At 54.7% G+C, this 17,907-nt stretch overlaps 1 long non-coding RNA gene across 1 annotated transcript; it reads right to left on the bottom strand.

Moving 5' to 3' along the window:
• Positions 1-963: 963 nt before the first annotated feature.
• On the bottom strand, positions 964-9,580 carry LOC122470436. The gene is made up of 3 exons (XR_006293913.1): positions 9,208-9,580; positions 4,795-5,115; positions 964-3,711 (listed from the first exon to the last, which is right to left on the bottom strand). It is a non-coding gene; the product is annotated as an uncharacterized LOC122470436 (long non-coding RNA).
• Between the last annotated feature and the right edge of the window lie 8,327 nt (positions 9,581-17,907).

Below are 17,907 nucleotides of genomic sequence, written 5' to 3' on the forward strand. Positions count from 1 at the left end.
TTTGAACAGTCATTAAGCACCAGCGAATGTGGAGCGTATTAATGGGCAAACAGTAAGTCGGGGAAGAGGAAAATGTTTTTCTCTCACAAAGTACATACGAAAAGTTGATCCAAACCAACGTGCTGCCATAAATCTGTTAATTCTGGCAAATTACCGGGAGGTTTCAGGGGCGGCAGGAGACAGGCAGGCAGAGGGTGGCCGGAAGCTGCCCACCGGCTTCAGAAGGGGGTCGCGGCACCTACAAGGAGCCTACAGCTCGGCTCTGGGCCCGGAGACCGGCTGCTGTTTGCAGGAGCTTCTCGGGTCCAGGAGCCCGTGTGGCCCTTTCTCTCTAGCTAGCGGAGGGTCACATCCCGTTAAGACTGGACCCTGATGCCGGGATGAGGCGGAGGTCCAGACCTGGGGCAGCTGCGGCCCCACAGCGGGCCCCAGGGCTCTTGGAGCTCCAATCGCATTTGGGGTCTTCCCTGGGCCCCTCCCGGGGTGCCCCGCTCATCCCTCCCCTCCCCCACACCCAGCCCCAGTCTGCTTTGGGCCTGTCTCCTTTGGAGGGGACCACGTAATGCTCTATCTGTCCTGGGAGTGAATTGTGTTCAGGGCTGGGGGGCAGGGGGTTGAGTGTGGGCCGCGTGTAGCGAGTGTGTGTGTGTGCATGTGAGTGTGCGTGCGTGTGCGTCTATATGAGTGTGCTTGGGTGCATGCACGTGAGTGTGCCTGTGGGTGCATGTGTGCACGTGAGTGTGTGTGCATGTGTGTGCGTGTGGGTGCTAGCCTGGGTGCTGCTGTGTTAGAGGGGGTGTTTGGGGGTCTGCTGGTGTCACTCAAGGCTCTGGATAACAAAGAACATTTTTTCTTCTCCGTGGAAACAGAACCCAGCTTTCCAGAGGCAGGTTCTTGCCCTCTCCATCTCGCCCCGCCCCTTCCCTGCCCCCCTGTTCTCCCCGCCTCCTCCTCTGTCTCCTTCGGAATGTTTTCTTCCTGTGATGTTCTTTTTTCTCATCTGAGGGTGTCCCCTCTCCGAGTCTTCAAACCGTCTTCACGTTTTTTTTTTCTGCTTTCCATTCATATTTCTGTGTCTCGCCATCCTGCTCCTCCTCCCCCGTCCCCCCCCACCCTTGCCCCCAAACACGCTGGTCTGGAGAGTCTGGAGTTGCCACACTGCCGATGTCTGCAGGAGCAGGAAGAAACCCAGACACCTCTCCTCTGATCCAGCCTTAGTTCAGAGTCCGCGGGGCTCGGAGGCGACAGCAGGCTGCGATCGGCCAAGCCCCCTCTTCGGCCCCGTCTCCCTGGGATGCGGCCCGGGCCCGGGGGGCCGGCAGCAGGCTGCGGGCCTCTGTTGACCTCTTCCTTTCCCCGGCTGATAAAATCTGCTCGCTCCTGTCCGTCCCCCCACAGCCCGGCTGGGGTTTGCCCTGTGCTGCCTGCCAAGCGGGCTCCTGGGCCATGCGCTACAGCACGAATAGGTTAATGTGCTTACAGTAAATCCCGTCTTGGTCACACGCGGCAGGAAGGGGCCGCTTTGGTGAACCATCTATTACTGAGGCTGCTATTTCCAATGTGTTTCACATGATGATTCGGCCACGCTGCCACTTGGCACTTCTTCTGGGCTTGGAGGAATCGCTTCCCCAGAGGTGACCCTCGGCGGGAGATTGCATGTCGCTGCGTGAGGAATGGCCGCGGCGGGCGTGATGGGTAGGCTGTCTGCCTCCGCTGACCTCAATCGCTCTCCCTCGGCGCAGCTGCTGGGGCAGACGGGGGTTGACACAAAGTGCTTATAATTTCTGTTGGAAGGCGGTGGAATGATAATGGGGTGCTGGGCACCGAGCAGTTGGCCAAGGGGCTGGCCTGAGCAGGCTCAGAACCCCTGCCGGGAGCGGCCACCCTCATAGGGACCATCAGGTCTGGGGTTAACGGAAGGGAGGCCTGGGAGGAGAGGGGGCAGGGGGCACGGGGGCGGGGTGTCTGTGGATTCCAAAGCCTGGCCTTGAGGGCGCGGAAGCCAGCAGGCCAGGCAAAGAGTGACTGTGCTGAGCACCCCAGCACCGTTGCCGGGCTCTGTCACAAACATCCTCCCACCCAGTGGCCAGCGGCCCCGTCAGCATGCTGCCCAGCTGGAGAGCAGAGGCAGCATGGCCAGATGCTGACAAACCCCAACCCCGCGCTCAAGTGCCAGCACGGCAATCCCTAGCCCCGTGGCCCTGCGCACCTGACGGGACCACACTCGTGTCTCAGTTTCCCCATCTGCAAGGTGGGGTGGGATCCATGCCCTCCCATGGGGTCATTTTGAGCAGCCGGGGAGGCAAGGTCGTAAAGGACGTACGACAGGGCTGAGCGCAGAGCAAGCTCTTCGGAAGTATTATTAGGATCGCTGTCTTCGATGGTGTCCGTGACTGCATCAGGCAGACTGCCTTTAGACGAGGCGCAAAGACATGAAGAAGCCTGTTGCCAGGTGTAAAAGCTCTCAGGAGTTGCAACCAGGTGTAGAAATCAGCTCTTTCGTAGTCTAACTCACCTCCCCGGGGATGGTCCTTCTGAGGTTGATCTCCCTCCCTCCTTCCCTCTCTCCCTCCCTCCTCCCTTTTCCCCCTGTTCCCTTCCTTTCCATTAACTGTTAATTTTCCCTTTCAATCATGAGACACACCGGGGACTCGGTCACGTAAAAGCCACTGGAGGGTAAGCGTGATCACTTTGGAGGACACCGCAGACAGGGTGAAGATGGCCGCCCTTGGCATGACCCTGTGATGGAGCGGGTACTCAATGACGACCACGCTGTCAGCGGTCCTGGGTTCAGAAGTCTCCCTGAGCAGACCACTTCTGCCTCTGGGCCTCAGTTCCTCCCTCAAAATATGCCGGATCAGGTACCTAGGAGCCGGGTCCTCCTGGCCCCAATCCCGCCTCGACTTGGCGACGGCAGAGTGGCCACGGGCAAGTCACGTCCTCCACCTCCCCGCAGCTTCTGGGTTTGCATCTGCAGAGTCTGAGGCTTAGAGGAGGAGAAGGATGCTCTCTGGGATGCAGAGGGGCTGGTGCATCCTGACCTGACCTTGCTTTGTGGAGCTGGGCTGACTGTATCCCGCACCTGCGAGCAGTAGGCTGAACTAGGCTATACTTAAACAAACAAACAAAAAAAGGAGCTACAGGTGTGACTACGCATACTGAAAATAGTTAAGCTCTGCAGAGTGTACTGGGGAGGGGTCTGATAGGATGGTTATGCTATTTTATGCTACTTTACGAGATTTCCTTTCTGCCATCCTTCTTGCATTAAAAACATTTTTTTAATGTTTATTTTTGAGAGAGAGAGGGAGACGGAGCACGAGGAGGGGAAGGGCAGAGAGAGAGGGAGGCACAGAATCTGAAGCAGGCTCCAGGCTCCGAGCTGTCAGCACAGAGCCCGACGCGGGGCTGGAACCGGCGAACCGTGAGATTGCCACGAACTGGCTGAGCCACCCAGGCGCCCCATCCCTCTCGAGGTTTTATATCAGGATACTTTCTATCTTGTAGGCACCTTGTCTTTTGCTTTTCGGTTGAGTGCAGGCACGAGCGTAGGGATGGGGTTGGGGGAGCTGGGTTGTGTGGTCTTCAGTTGGGCTCATTCCGTCTCTGGGCGGGTGTTCACTCGTGGGTGACCTGAGCACCCCTACAAGCTGATCAGGGCTGTGGTCGTGGGAGGTTGGTAGCACTCCGAGGTCTGGAAGGCTGGGCTGTGTCCTAGAGTACGCGCACAAAATAACGGGCTGTCTTGTCTCACGTGTCCATGCCGAGACCTAGGAGTCCAACTCCCAAACCGCATGGATAGAAAGGGCAGCCCTTCTCAGACACCCAAACCTGACATCAGGCTCCTGCTTGAAAGCCATCTGAGCTTGAATCTCCCCGGAAGCAGACTTGGAGATAGAGATGCAAAGGGAAGAAGTATTTGCAGAGGGGAATCCTAGGATGCCCCCAACAGGGGAGTGGGGAATGCTATAAAGCCAGTTATTGAGGGTGCTTAATCTAGATTAATCTAGATTAGTCTAAATTAATCTAATTTCTAGAGAAATTGTAGAAAACACCGTCAAACACAAACTTCAGCACCATCCAGGGTGCAAGGAGTGAGGGAACTGAGGTATTGATACACTGTCTCGCTAGAGTCAGTGGGTGAGGGCCACTCTCCATTGGGGCTGGTGAATTCCCTGGGACTTCTAGCCTACCCTGTGGATCTCTAGACTATTCCCTAAGACTTAAAGAGACCTGCAGCGAAGCACCCTGCATCAATGAGATTTGAGGGAGGCAGGCAGGTTCTGCCAGAGATATTAAACAAACCTGCCTGGGTCTGGGTATCCTTTGCTCATAGAACTTTCCCTATTTCTCTAGGTGGTGTTAATGGCTCTCCCCACGCTTGTATGCAAACTGCCTCCAGTGGGATGCTTCCTACAGCCATGTTTTACTGTCTGTTTCTTTGTCCATTTGCCCCCATCCTGTGCTCCAGCTGTGAGCTCCACGAGACAGGGCTGTGCCTCATCCAACTCTGAGTTCCCAGAATAAATGCTCAACATTCAAAAAATAGATGAGTCTGTGGAGATGGGGCAGGCAGAGGAGAGAGAGCGAGAGCACTAATGGTATGAGGACAAACCAGCAAGGAGAGGTACCAAAGCCCTTGTAGGCAGCAGACATCTTGGGCTGCCAATATGAGGACACTCTTGTCTGGACTTGCCCCAGTTCTGACCATCAGCATCCCCACCCAGGCGCAATTTCAGGAACAGGAGAAGGGGAAATCGCAGCCGCACCCTTAATAAACTTGAGGCCTTTGCTCACTGTGAATGGGAACAGATGAATCTGAGATCATCCTTGGCAAGGAATGCCAGGAAGCAGAATGCTCCTTTTTGGATCTTGACGGCCGAATCTCGACAGAGCTTCTGGCTTTATTTCCAACCTGTTGACACCTGTAATAACCATGAAGAGTTTGAGATCATCTGCTGGGCCCTGATGCTCATAGGTGGTCCTGGGTCACTGGGAGGGAGGCGGCGATGGGTAGTCTCGTACGCAGGACTCGGCCGACGTGAGCGTTTTCCGTGACAGCGCCTCGGCCGGGATGCCCAGAAGATGGGAGGTGACCACTTCCTGTTTCAACACTTCCTGTCGAGAAATACACAGGAAGGGGAGAGAAGTGGGCAGGGAAGCCATTTTTTTTTTTTTCAGAGCGTGGGTGGCTCCTAGATGCCAAACGCCTATGTGAGCAGGAGAATGCCCGCGTGGACCTCTTAGCAGGGGCGCTAGCTGCTCGAAGTGGGAGCACACGGGCGATCTAAGCCACAGGCGAGGCTTCCAACCAACCCATGAAGAAAACAAGGCGCAGGCAGGCAGGGAAAAGAGGCTGTTACTGAAAGGTCAAAGCTTTTCCTCATTTTGACAGCCCTCGCTTTTGTCTGTATCATCTAGGAAATTCCACAATCACACCTTTGACTTTTCATTTGGATGCCCAGTACCTGGGCCAGTGCTAGTCTCCTTGCAGAGACACTCTGCGTGCCGAACACACGACCAGTTGGGGGAACGAATGAATGAATGAGTGTATAGCCAGGAAAACCAACATACCTTCCCTATCCCCGGCGAGGTCAGTGGCTCCCAAACCTGTATAGACGTCAGAATCTCTTGGAAAGCTGGGCCCATCCCAGGAATGTTTGATTCAGCAGGTCTGGGCTGGGGGCCCCGGGCAACTTGCATTTCTAACAAGGTGATGCTGACGCTGCTGGCCCCGGGGAACCTTACTTTGGGAACCCCTGCTCAGGCAGCCGCTGCTTCTCAATCTTGGTTGTGCGCTGGAACCCCTTGCAGTCATTTTTACAACTGTCTTGACTCCCCAGGATCCTTTCCGTCCAAGAGATTCTCACGTACTTGAGCTGAGGTGTGGCCAGGCTTTGGGGTGTTTAAGAGCTCTCCATGGAACTTTGAGTGCACAGCATAGATGGAACACCTCTTCCTGTCGTGGCACCTTCCCTTGACTTCCTTGGCGGCTTTAACGAGTTGGTTGGAGGCCTCACATGCGGGTTAGCTCACCTGGGGACCCCCAGCTTCCTGTCCCCTTGCCCTCCACCCCCCCAAAGCCCACTCCCCTGCTGTGCCCTGTGGCTCTTCTGGGTGGCAGTTCCCAGGCTGTCCGTTCCCCGAGTCGCCAGCCCAGCCCTCGCCCGCCTCGTGCACTGCGGTGTCTATTAAGAGCAGATGCTAAACCATTTCCAACAGGCCTTGAAGCTAATGTACTGCCGGATGGATTCGGAAGGGCCTATTTCTTTGCGTGCCGAGAAAGAGAGTGAATTAATGCTTGATGAAAACCTCCAGAGAACCCGAGTCAGGGCTGGGGGGAACTTGGTGGCTAAATCAACAGTTATAAACTCGCCCAGTCATTTTTCATTATTTGGTACATTGGAAAGATATTTTCCTTTTCAAATGCAGTTGGAAATCCGTTTGGTCAAAAGTCGGTCGGAAACCTCATCACGGTTGCCCCTGAAAACTCGCAGCCTCTGTCAGGGGACGGAAGAAAAATGGCCCAGGTCCCCAGCGGATGTGGAGGCAGCAGGGCCACGAAGGGGCATAAAACAGGGGCTGCCTTGGGGCGGGGGGTGCACGATTTTTCAGATGCGTTGCCCCCGAGTCCAAGCTTTGACAAGGGCCTGAGTATATGGTGGCTGACGCTGTGGATGTGGCAGGTGAAGTCACGTGTCTCCTCTGTTTGTCTTTTTAATTTTTAAAACATGCTTTTATTTATTCTTTAGAGAGACAGAGCATGAGCGGGCGAGGGGCAGAGAGAGAGGGAGACACAGAATGGGAAGCAGGCTCCAGGTTCTGAGCGGTCAGCCCAGAGCCCGACGCGGGGCTCGAACTCACGGACCGCGAGACCATGACCTGAGCTGAAGTCAGACGCTCAACCGACTGAGCCACCCAGGCGCCCCTTTGTCTCCTCTGGTTTTAAGGCCAGAACGAATCTGAGTTCCACCTGCTCTGACCTCATGGGGACCTTTTGTTAGCCAAGGGGCGAGCGGAGCGCCAAGGACAGGATCTCTGTCAGGGGCAGAGCTTCAATTGGCGGTTCTCTTCCCAACAGCCACAGGAAGAGGGAAAACCCTGGACAGGGCAATGGACTGTGGTCTGAGCTGTGATGGCCCTGCCCGCTCCAGGCTGTGTGTCCTCAGGTAAGACACCGGTCTCTCTGAGCCTTAGTTTCCCACTTTTATGCAAATGAAAGGAATGGGGCTGTGGTGAGGAGACCCTGAGAACATAGGGTGCAGGTCTCTGGCACCTGCTCCAGCATGGTACAGGAGCCTAAGTCGGGAAAGGTCATATTATTGAGGGCCAGAGACAGGAAAAAGGGAGGAGAGAGAGAGAGACAGGAGAGAAAGAGAGATATTGAGAGGCAGCATAGGAATGAAAAGCATGAGTTGCACAGAGAGACCCAGAGGAGAGAGGAAATGATGATCTTAGGACCAGCATACTTTTGTGACATCTGAGATCTCCAGGGCCCAAAGCTCTGAGTCATCCAAAAGGTTGGTTTCAAAGGAGATTCCAAAAGGGAGCTGCCTTCCCTGCCAGCTGGGGTGGGGTCAGCTTCCCCACTCAAGGATGCCAGGGCCCCCTCTCAGTGAAGAGAGAGAAGACTGTCTCAGACTCCAGCCCCAGAGGGCACAACTTTTCTGTAGTGATCAGTGACTGCATTGGGTTCAGGATGAGAGGGCTGAGGAACACGGGCTGCTTCTTGCCACGGCAGACACAGCCCTTACAGCACTTCTGGAAGAGAGAACCTCTTCTTCCAGTGGACCTCGCCCTGCCCCAGGGCCTATGGCTCTGCAAAGCCTTTATGCAGTCACCAACCTGGTTAGCTGTACTTGGCGTCCATTGCCCCTTCTTTCTTTTTATTCATTCCTTCAAGGCCATAAATGAAACACCCTCCTAATTTATCTCTTTGTCTGCATGCATAGCTCCCTCTAACCCTCGTTGCCATTCTTAACATACCATTCGTGAATGGGAGGGCCCAGGAAGCCCTCCTTCCTGATGAAATTTCCCATCACTGTTGGGATGAAGACGCAACTACTTTCCAAGGACTAGGGACACCTGTATGGTCCAGGCCCTGCCTGCTGCTCCTACCTTGCCCCACATCAGTTACCCCTCCATATCTGGGATCCAGTTACACTGTCCTTTTAACGGGCTTCTCTTGCCCCAGGGCCTTTGCACGTGTCATCCTTGCTACCTGGAACATTCTAGCTGTGCCCATCTCCGGGTTCATTTGTCCTACTTTAGGTCTCAGTTCCACATCACTTCCTCAGGTAGGCATGTCCTGATTCCCAGCTATGTGAAATGCCCTGTCCTGACACCAGGTTCCTGTTTCTTACCCGACAATAATCAAAATAGGGTCGACCTCCACCCACCCCCCACCAGACTGTGAGCCCCAAGGCACAGGGCATATCCATTCAGCTCACTGGAGCTCAGCCACAGGAGCCTCAGGACCCCCGGAGACTGGTCTGAGTGTGGGGCTGGATTTGTATATCCCTGCATCAGGCACTGGGAAGGCCTTGGGGTGGATGTCAAAACTGGGCATGGAGACCAGATCTAAGGAAGCAATGGAACATGGTCAGGCAGAGCGGCCAGCAATGTGGGTGACCTTGGGCAAGCCTCTCCACATAGCTGGGCCTCAGTTTCCCCATCTAGAACGTGGGAACACCACCTTTCTTGCGAGTTTGAGTCTGGGGTCTGTCTCAAGCCCGGTTCCGGTTGGCATGGCTGGAGGGCAAAGGATCAGGGTGGAGGGAGAGAGGGGCACCGAGGTAGAGCAGTGGAGCCACCTGGCCAAGCTGTCAGGCTTCCGGCCCCAGGAGAACTTGACCCCCCAAGTCAAGGACAACGCCACCAGTGGAGAAATGGCAGCTTCTGTTGGCTCGCACACAACCTAGCACTGGCCATGCTATATCTCACTGACTCCCTGCCAAGTTCAGGAGGTGCAGGCCATTGAACCCATTTCACAGATGAGGAAACTGAGGCTCAGACCCACGACCTGACTTACCAGCCTCAGCACGCACCATGATCCGCTGTCGCCTTGAGGACTCGGCCCCTGTGGTCCCTCTCCTGGCTGACGTCTACTAAGCAGTCACGATGTGACTGAACAGCTGAACTCATCCAGACCTCCCTGAGACCCCAGCCCCTGTCGGGGCCTCCCCTGGGCTCCAGGGTCTTCAGACTCACCTGATGGATGGTGGTAGTACTTGCTACAAAGGTCCCTTTGATGCCTGTCACCCACATCAGCCTGGAGCCCTGGAGAGCAGCCTGGGTCTCAGCCAGACCGGTCCAAGGCCAGCGAGGTACCTGGCCCACTGGTGAGGGCTCTCTGTAAACATCCTACACAGACTGGTGGCTGAGTTTTTGCTCAACAAATATTAATGACGCCCAAAATAACCTATGCCACGCTGGACAGAGCCCCTGCCCTCTGGAAGCCGGACAGACCTTCAGATGCCGGGGCTCTCACGCGGCAGAGTCCGGCTCAGACCCCAGGCTCTTCCTCGGCCCAAATTTCAGCCAAAGCCAAATCTCAGAAAAAAACAACTCCATCCTCCGGGCATTCTGGCCCAAATGCTGACTCACACCCCTTCTCTAGGGGAGGAGCCTTCCGTGACTCTCCCAGCTTCTGGTGGGAAGCTGCCTCTGCCTCCAGTGGCCCCTGCCTCTCCTCTGTGCCTGTGGGTCCTTATCTTTTACGGGCTCCACTCTTGGGATTTTGGACCCACCTTCATCCAGTTTGACCTCACCTTAACTGAATTACACCCTCAAAGGCCCTATTTTTGAGGGAAGCCACATTCTGAGGTTTCTGGTAAACGTGACTTTTGCAGGGGCCGCTGTTCAACCCACTACCATAAGGATTCACTCTAGGGGCACCTGGGTGGCTCAGCCGGTTACACATCCATCCGACTTTTGATTTCGGCTCAGGTCATGATCTGACCGTTTATGGGTTCGAGCCCCACATCGGGCTCTGCTCTGACAGCACAGAGCCTGCTCGGGATCCTCTCTCTCCCTCTCTCTCTGCCCCTCCCCTGCTTGTGCTCTCTCTCAAAATAAATAAATCAACTTAAAAAAAGGATACATTCTAAGGGTAAGCCAGTCAGTATCTAAAGTCCAGCCTTCTAGATTTTATCTCCCAATGCCCTAATAGTTATAAATATATATAAATAGCTGTGTGTGTGTGTGTGTGTGTGTGTATTTCAATCAATCTTTAAAATAACTCCTTAGTTGGCATACCAATCCCATTATACACGTGAGAAAACAGAGGGCTACACAGTGACACGCCCAAGGTCAGCCTGCTGACAGATGCCTCCCAGGGTCGGTCAGCACAGGCATTCAGGCAATGGCTGAGTCTTACCACCTGGACGAGGCAGGCAGGGCCTTTCCGTGGCCTGTGGCCCACAGAAGCCTAGCACCGTCTTGATGAAGGGAGCGGGGATCAACGTCAGGGGCGCGGAGCCGTGGGGAGGGGGCATCACCGCCCAGTGGGCTCGCTGCCCCGCCAGACCGCCCTCCCAGGCACATTGCTGCCTCGGCCAGGCGTAGGCAGCCCGCAAGTAAACAGTGTCTGAAACCTATTCTCATTAGGCTAATTTACGAATAAATTACCATATTCAATGGCCTTATTTTTACTGCTCGTTAACAGGCCCATGATAGGATGATAATTACGGGATTTTAAGTGGCTAATGGCAGCTGGGGCGTCAAAAGCAGTTTTTACGAATCTGTTTATGGCAGTGAAGGTGACAGGAGGGGAGGGACATTGAAATGTTGAAATCACACTTTGGGAAAAAAAGCTTTAATTGTTGAGTATTTATTAGAGAGGAGGGAAGGCTGTAATTTAAAAAATGAAACTCTGAAAAACAAAGGGAATTAATTAGGCTTCCCCCCTCCCCCCCCCCCCCCCGGGCGCTGTGACCTTCAGGGAGTGGGCGAGGGGCAGGCTGGATCCCGGGAGAGAGGTGCCAAGTTCAGGGGCGAACGTGGGGCTCGTCCTCTCTGCTTGGCTGCTGCCGAGGAATCTCGAGGCCAGTGAACTTCCTGGAAGTCTGTCTGTCCCTGCCTGGGCGCAGAGGCCCCTCTGGGGGCCCGGGGAAAGGGGAGGGGCTGGCACCCCCCACACCGCGACAGTGTCCGCCACCTGATTCAGTCTTTCGTCCTGATGGCCATTATCGTCAGACTTTATCTGTTGCAGTTGCCCTGGTACGTTTTACGGACATTACTTCATCCAACCCTTGCAATAATGTTAAAAGCTAGCAATTATTCCTAACGTACCCTGAGCTCTCCCGGTATGCTTTCCATGTAATCGCACGCTTAAATGTCACAACAGGTGAGCCCACGGGATTGGCACCATCATTATTATCATCGTCCTTTTATAGACGAGGACACCGAGGCGCAGGGAGGTCAAGTAACCTGTGCGAGGTCACACAGCCAAGGCTTGGGCCTGCACCGTTTCCTCTGTTACCTCCCTCTCGTGGAACCCACAGCCGGCCGGGGGCGGCGGGCTTTTTAGGCAGGAGGGATCGTGAAGCTCGGAGAGGGCCCGCCGCCTGCCAGGGGTCGTCACACAGCCCCAAACCGGCAGCTGGTTTGGCCTGAACGGGACTCCCGATGCCGGAGGCGGGAAAGGGCAGCCCAGGGTTCCGGCCTTGCCAGTCTGCGTCTAGCACGAGCCATCGAGGGTCCGTGCGTCCCGCTCCACAGGTGCCTCCCGTGGGTCCCTTCCTCTTCCTGCCCGCCCGCCCGCCCTCCTCCTGACCATCCCTGGTCCTGATCCCCTTGCCACGGGCCTATCCATCCTCCTCCTCTGGTTTAGTATGCAGCCCTCGGAAAACAAACACGCAGCAGCCTGACAGTGGGAATAAATATCGTGGCGATGTTGATTAGCATTTGATCCCAGCTGGGTCTCTGGAAGCTGAAGTACTGGAATGTCTTGGCAGTTTTTAATGCTGAATAATTTGATTAGATCAGTGACTGAGCCTGCTGCTCCTGGTGAGATAAACCCTCCCCACATTACAGGGGAGAGAGGCAGGGGGGACGGGGAGGGCTTCGGAGCCCCCCCCCACCTGGCTCCTCCGCAGCCCCCTCGGGCTGCCTGCTCTGCTCTCTCTCTCCACCCTTATCTCTCCAATTTCTCCCCTCTCTCCACTTCTCCCCTCGGCTTCCTCCCCCTCCTCCCTCTCTGTCCTCCCTCCTCTCCCTCCTTCCCCTTTCTTCCACCCTCTTCCTTCCTCCTCCTTCCCCCTCCTCTTCCTGTTCCCTCCTCCCCCTCCTCCTTCTTCCCCCTCCTCCCCTTCCTCCTCTTTCTTCTTCTTCTCCTTCTCTTCCTCTACTCTTCCCCTCCTCTCCTTCCTCCTCTTTTTTCTTCCCTCCTCCTCCCCTTCCTTCTTTCTCCTCCTCTGCCTCCTCCTCCCCTCCTCCACCCCTTCTCCTCTCCCTCCTCTCCTCCCTCCTCCTTCCTCCTTTCCCTCCTCCTCCTTCTCTCCTGGTCATACATGCCTCCCTTCTTATTTCTTTTTCCTTACCTCCCTTATCCGCCTCCCCCCACATTCTCAGTTCCTTATTTGGTCCTCCCTCCTCTTCCTCACTCTCACCCCTGCCCCCATTTTCCCCTCCCTGCCTCCCTCCAGCTCTTGGACCCTCCCCTCCTCCCCACCCCCTGCCTCCATTGCCCTCCCCCCCTCCTGTCCTGCAGCCTTAAATACATCATTTAATCTACTCCACAATTTCAATTTCACACCATTGTCAGCTTGGATGTCTGACGAGGCGGTGAAGACCCCATAGGCAGCGGGCAGGGGTGACAGGCCACCAGGCTTCCTCCCCCCACCCTCCTTTGAGCAGCTCCCAGCCCAGCCTGGGAGGGATTCCAGAGGGTTCTGTCTCCTCACGGCAACTGTCAGTCAGCCATGGAGATGTTTCTCTTGTCATCAGTGTGAAATTACCAGAGTGGCCTCATTATCCGCTTACTCCAAATTTGGAGGCAATATTTCTGTTTGATGGATAATAATCCCCCCTTCAAACAAAAATAACATCTCCTAGGTAGGGGAGGAGTCCGGGAAAGGAAGGTGACAGCTGGGGACAACCCAAGACGAAATGAATTACCTGGGTGTTTTGATCGAGACATAGATATGCAAAGTCCTTCGCTGACCTGACCTAACACAGAGCCTACCTTTCCTGAAAACTATTTAATTTTTTTTTTCCAGCTGGATCCGGGGGCAGGACCTTAAATACGCATCTCTTCCTCCGTCCCCATGTCCTTAATCTTACCTGAACCTCATTAGAGGCGTCGTTGCCATAACAAAAAAGTAATCGGATGAAATGGACAGGAAGGAGTACCAAAGCCTTAGGTTTATGCAGATTCAATTACCAGCGCTTCCCTCGGGCCCCAAAGGGGGTGTTGTCTGAACCCCATTAGCGATGGGGGACGTGGCCTGTTCTCACCAGTGGCATTGCAAAGCCACCTGACCCCCCTCTCCATCTGCCCCTGTCGTCACTGGAGAGTCAGTCCCCAGCTTTATTTATTTTTCTCAAATGGATCCAGAAATGGCTGGGGGAGCCACTTCCCAATAATTGAGCTCTGGCTTTGTCGGGAAAAGCCACACTCAGGGCTCCAAGTGTCCTCAGGCTGCTGTGGGCAGAATGAAGCCGAGATGAGTGTGTGTGTGTGTGTGCGTGTGTGTGTGTTTTAAAGAGAGAGAGACAAAGAGAGAGAGGGAACACTATACTGGGGAGAGGACACTTGAGACTAATCCCAGAGTAGGTTTTCTTACTGCTGTGTGACCTTAACTAAACCAGCAGCCTCTCTGAGCCTGAATCCCTTCATTTGCAAAACAAAACCTACCACACCCTCCTTGTGAGGATGGTATCACTAGAGTCCTTATGGGTAAAGTGATACAAAGCCGGGGACCCCCTTCATGCCCCCTCCCACCCTGCTGTGAACTTGGTGTCATCTTATCCTGGCCACCTACTCTCCACACGGGGCCCCGCCAATCTGCAGCGTGAGCTTGGTTTTGCTTCTTCTCTTAGTCTGTTTTCTCCTTAGCAAATGCAAAACGGGGCTACCCGGGATCACTTGCGGGGTGCTGGGGAGCCCCCAGTGAAATGCGCCCTGTGTTTCCAGCTCTTTGCTCCTTGCCCCCACTTCCAAACTCTAGCTTTCACCTCCAGGCACTGAAACCTTTCCTGGGGACGGTCTTTGCTAATGTAGCTTTCCAACTAGCTTTCCTGCTAAAAATAAAGTCAGTCTTGCATCTGCAAGTTGAAGCGCGGTGTCTTTGAAGCCGGCTTCGTTGAAATTTGCATCTGTGTTGTGAATGGGTGTCCCGCACAAGACCCGGCGCATAGTAGGAACTCATTGAAACAATGAATGAATGAATGGACGAACGAATGAATGGATGGATGGACGCTCCTGGCTCCCTGTGTGAACGAATGAATGATGAACGAACGAGTGAAAGCCTCGCCATCCGCAAACCGCCGCCTGGTCGTGATTTCCGTGGGACCCAGCTTTGCCTTCCCCACCGTGGTATTCTGAAGTCCTGGAACGCAGGCGCCGACAAGAGCCTGGAAAGAAAGGGGTTTGATCTGCACGCCGCAAACACCTCTTGCAAAAAGAGGAATAAAAAAAAAAAAAGCCAGTTCCTTCTATGGGGGAAGTGAAGGCGTCACGGCATGTTAAATGTTTAGGAAGAAGGCGCCTGCTTGTTTTCCCTCCCGCCTTTTGCAGGCTGGAGGGGAGGTGCGGGGGGCGGCAGGGGGAGAGGTTCATTATTTTTCGGCGCTCTGAAGGCAGGTGAACGGGGAAAAGCAAACTGCAGCCTGGCACCCTGTTCCGCGGCTTTGAAAAATGTAGCGCTCTCAAGGCAAGGGAAGGGTTTGATGCAATTTAAAAAAGACAGACTCCCACACTCCTCAGATCCATACGTTCCCATTCAGATCTGGTTCCCCCTCCGAGGCAGCACTACGGGGCCTTTGCAGCCTGGCGTGGCTGTTCTGCTGACTCGAGGACCCCCCGGCTCTCCATCCCCACCCCCGCCCCTGCCCCCGCCCCGCTGGGGGGGTGGTCAACCGGGCTGGGGCTGGCTGGGGGCACAGAGCAGTGACGCGGTGCCCTACGGGGGTCCCGCCACGCGTGTGCAGTTGGGTCGTCGCTCTCGGGGGGGCAGGTAAGAAGCTGAAAACATAAATGCCAGGGAAGCAATAAAATGATGTATGCATGTGGGCCGAGCTAAAGAGGTCTGGGAATGAAAATGCCCATCCCTTCCCTCTGTAACGGGGCCGGTCCACCAGTGGCTTGGGTTTTCTTTACCAGGTTGTATCCCTTGTGTTACAAACAGGTGAGCGTGGCAAAGAGCCCGTTCTGGAACCGACGGAGTTTGGGAAACACTGGTTCATCTTCCCTCCCTCCAGCCCTCCCCCACCCTGCTTCATTCAACCGATAATTTTTAAACACCCAGGAAGCATGCAGTTGTTAAGACTGACCCTATCCCTGCCCTCACGGTGTTTACCTTCTAAAGGGGAAGCCCTCAAACCAGAAAAACAAATGAACAAGTAAGGTATGTTCCTCTAGTGACAAATGCCACGGAGCGGGAAAACCCAAGGTTTGGAGCAGGGCGTGACAGGTGAAGGTCGGGGAGGACCACTTTAGGGAAGGTCTGGTGAGGCCCCGAGGCCGTGGTCCTGCGTGGGGAGGAGGAACCAGCCTTGCTTTAGGAAGTTGGAGCAGATTCAGTAAGGTTCTTGCCTGCAGGACTTGTCAGAGCCTTCAGTGCCTGGCAGCACCCAGTGTTCTGGACAGTGGGGAAACAGTGGTGTCTTTGGAAGCACTGTATTAAGGGAGCATCTGGAGGGCCTGTCTTGTATGGGATGCATGTGGGGACACCCCAGATGGGGGCTGGCAGCTTGGATCCCCTAAGAAGAGTGTGGTGGCTGTCACGTTTCCATGGCTTGGCCCTCGAGTCCCTGAGCAGAAGGCCGTCTCCCATGTAGCTGAGTGAGTCCCTTACATCACCCTGAAACTCTGACCTGCAGCCCAGCACCAGCAAGCCCTCCGTTTGCTCCTTCCCGGACACTTCTCATGATGCACCGAGAGCGGAGCACCTGTAAACCCATTTTATTAACAAGACAACTGAGGCACCCCGGTCTCATGGACAGCCGGAGAATGAAGTCCCATCTCTCTCTTCCAGCTGGCATGCTCACCTGGCCTCATCCTGTGCCCCTCTCCCCCTGCTCAGTGTGCTTCCCCTGGGCCCATCCTCTTCTCCCTCCGGAACAGGACAAACTCCTTCTCACCCCCTCCTGGTACCATGTTATTTATCACGGCTTCACCTCCAACGTGACGGCCTCAGACAGACCCCCACCGGGCGCTGCGCCACCCCCCGTGGTTTTCCATCACCTTGCCGGGTTTCTGTTTACCTGAGCACCGATCACCTTTGGTAGTCACCTTCCTGGGCATCTGTGCGGGCCGCGTCTGTTTGTCTGTGTCCCTCAACTGGGACGGGCGCTCCTGGGGAGCGGTGGTGGGCTCGGTGGCGTTAGCTTCTGGGGCGGTGTCCATCCGGCACGTGGCGGGGTGCCCTTGAGTCTCTGTGGACTTAAAAGAGGTTCAGAGAGGTTAAGGGCTTGCCCAAGATCTCCCCGCTGGGAAAGCTGCACCCCAGCCTTCCCTGCTACACAGCACACACAGCCTGGATTCCTTGTTATGCGGATGGGAAAACCCAAGACCAAGACCGGGGGCAAGAGCACGCCCCCAAGCCCCCTGCAAGGTCTCAGGTGCTCTTTGGGACTGAGCCTTCTGCCTGCCAGCTGCCCTCCTCCATCAGCAGAAACCTGATAAGCACTCCTCCGTCTGACTGCCTGAGCAGACCGGCCTTTGCGTCTGACAAGGAAGGCTCTGGAAACACCCCTCTAATTGCCAGGAGACCTCCAGGCAGGGATGGGGGGCCGGATGTTGCATGGGCTTGCCTCAGTTTAGACACGCTCTCTCTCTCTGCCTCTCTGGGCCCATGAACAAGATCAGAATGGAAGGGGAAAAGACATCACTCTGCATCACTTCAGATCTCCAATCTCTCTGCCCAAGCCTTCCCCCTACCCATAGGATTGATTTTCTCTGATGGCAGGAGGCTCAGGTGGGCCTGTGGGAAGGAAGGGCTTGGGGTTGACAGGCAGGAGGCTCTGCTCAGGGTCTGGGAACTTCCATAGTTGTTTTTTTTCTCTTGCAGAATGGGGATCATGTTTCCTGCGTGCAAAGGCTTACACTCTGCCTATGCTCTGACTCAGTGATATTACTTAACAGGGGTGGGGTGGTGGGAGAAAAGGAGCACGAATATGTACCACAAGGATGTGGCTACAAGGAGGTTTAGCACAGCATTACTTACATTAGGAGAAAACAGTTGGAAACAACCTAGCTGCCCAACACTCGGGGATTGGTTAGATACAATATGCATATGAATGGCACGGCACAAAACCATTTTGAGATTGGCTGTAGGAAACCATGGAATGACATGGACAGACGTTCTCCTTGTGTTGTGCCATGTTTTCCAAAGAGCTGGGTGCGCATCATGAAACCACAAACTATTTTTAGTTTCAAACAGACAGCACCTGTTCACCAAAGGAAACACCTTGAATGATGTAAGTTGAACTGTAAACTTTGGATGTGTTGGGGGTGGGAATTGTATGTCATACAGATGTCCCACTTGTCTGTATTTTTGATGCTTCGCTTGTGTGGTCATACAACACAGAAGGAAAGTTCCATGACATTCTCACCTCACCATGTTTCTTTTTTTTTTTTTTTGAGAATCAGCATGAGTATGACACCCAAGGCATGGTGTTGCCTATGGATTTGATGAATTATATATATAGCAACTTTCTCAAGGTTAGAAACAAGGGTGTTCTAAT

This window comes from Prionailurus bengalensis, chromosome D3 (assembly GCF_016509475.1).
Source record: "Prionailurus bengalensis isolate Pbe53 chromosome D3, Fcat_Pben_1.1_paternal_pri, whole genome shotgun sequence".
NCBI lineage: Eukaryota > Metazoa > Chordata > Mammalia > Carnivora > Felidae > Prionailurus > Prionailurus bengalensis.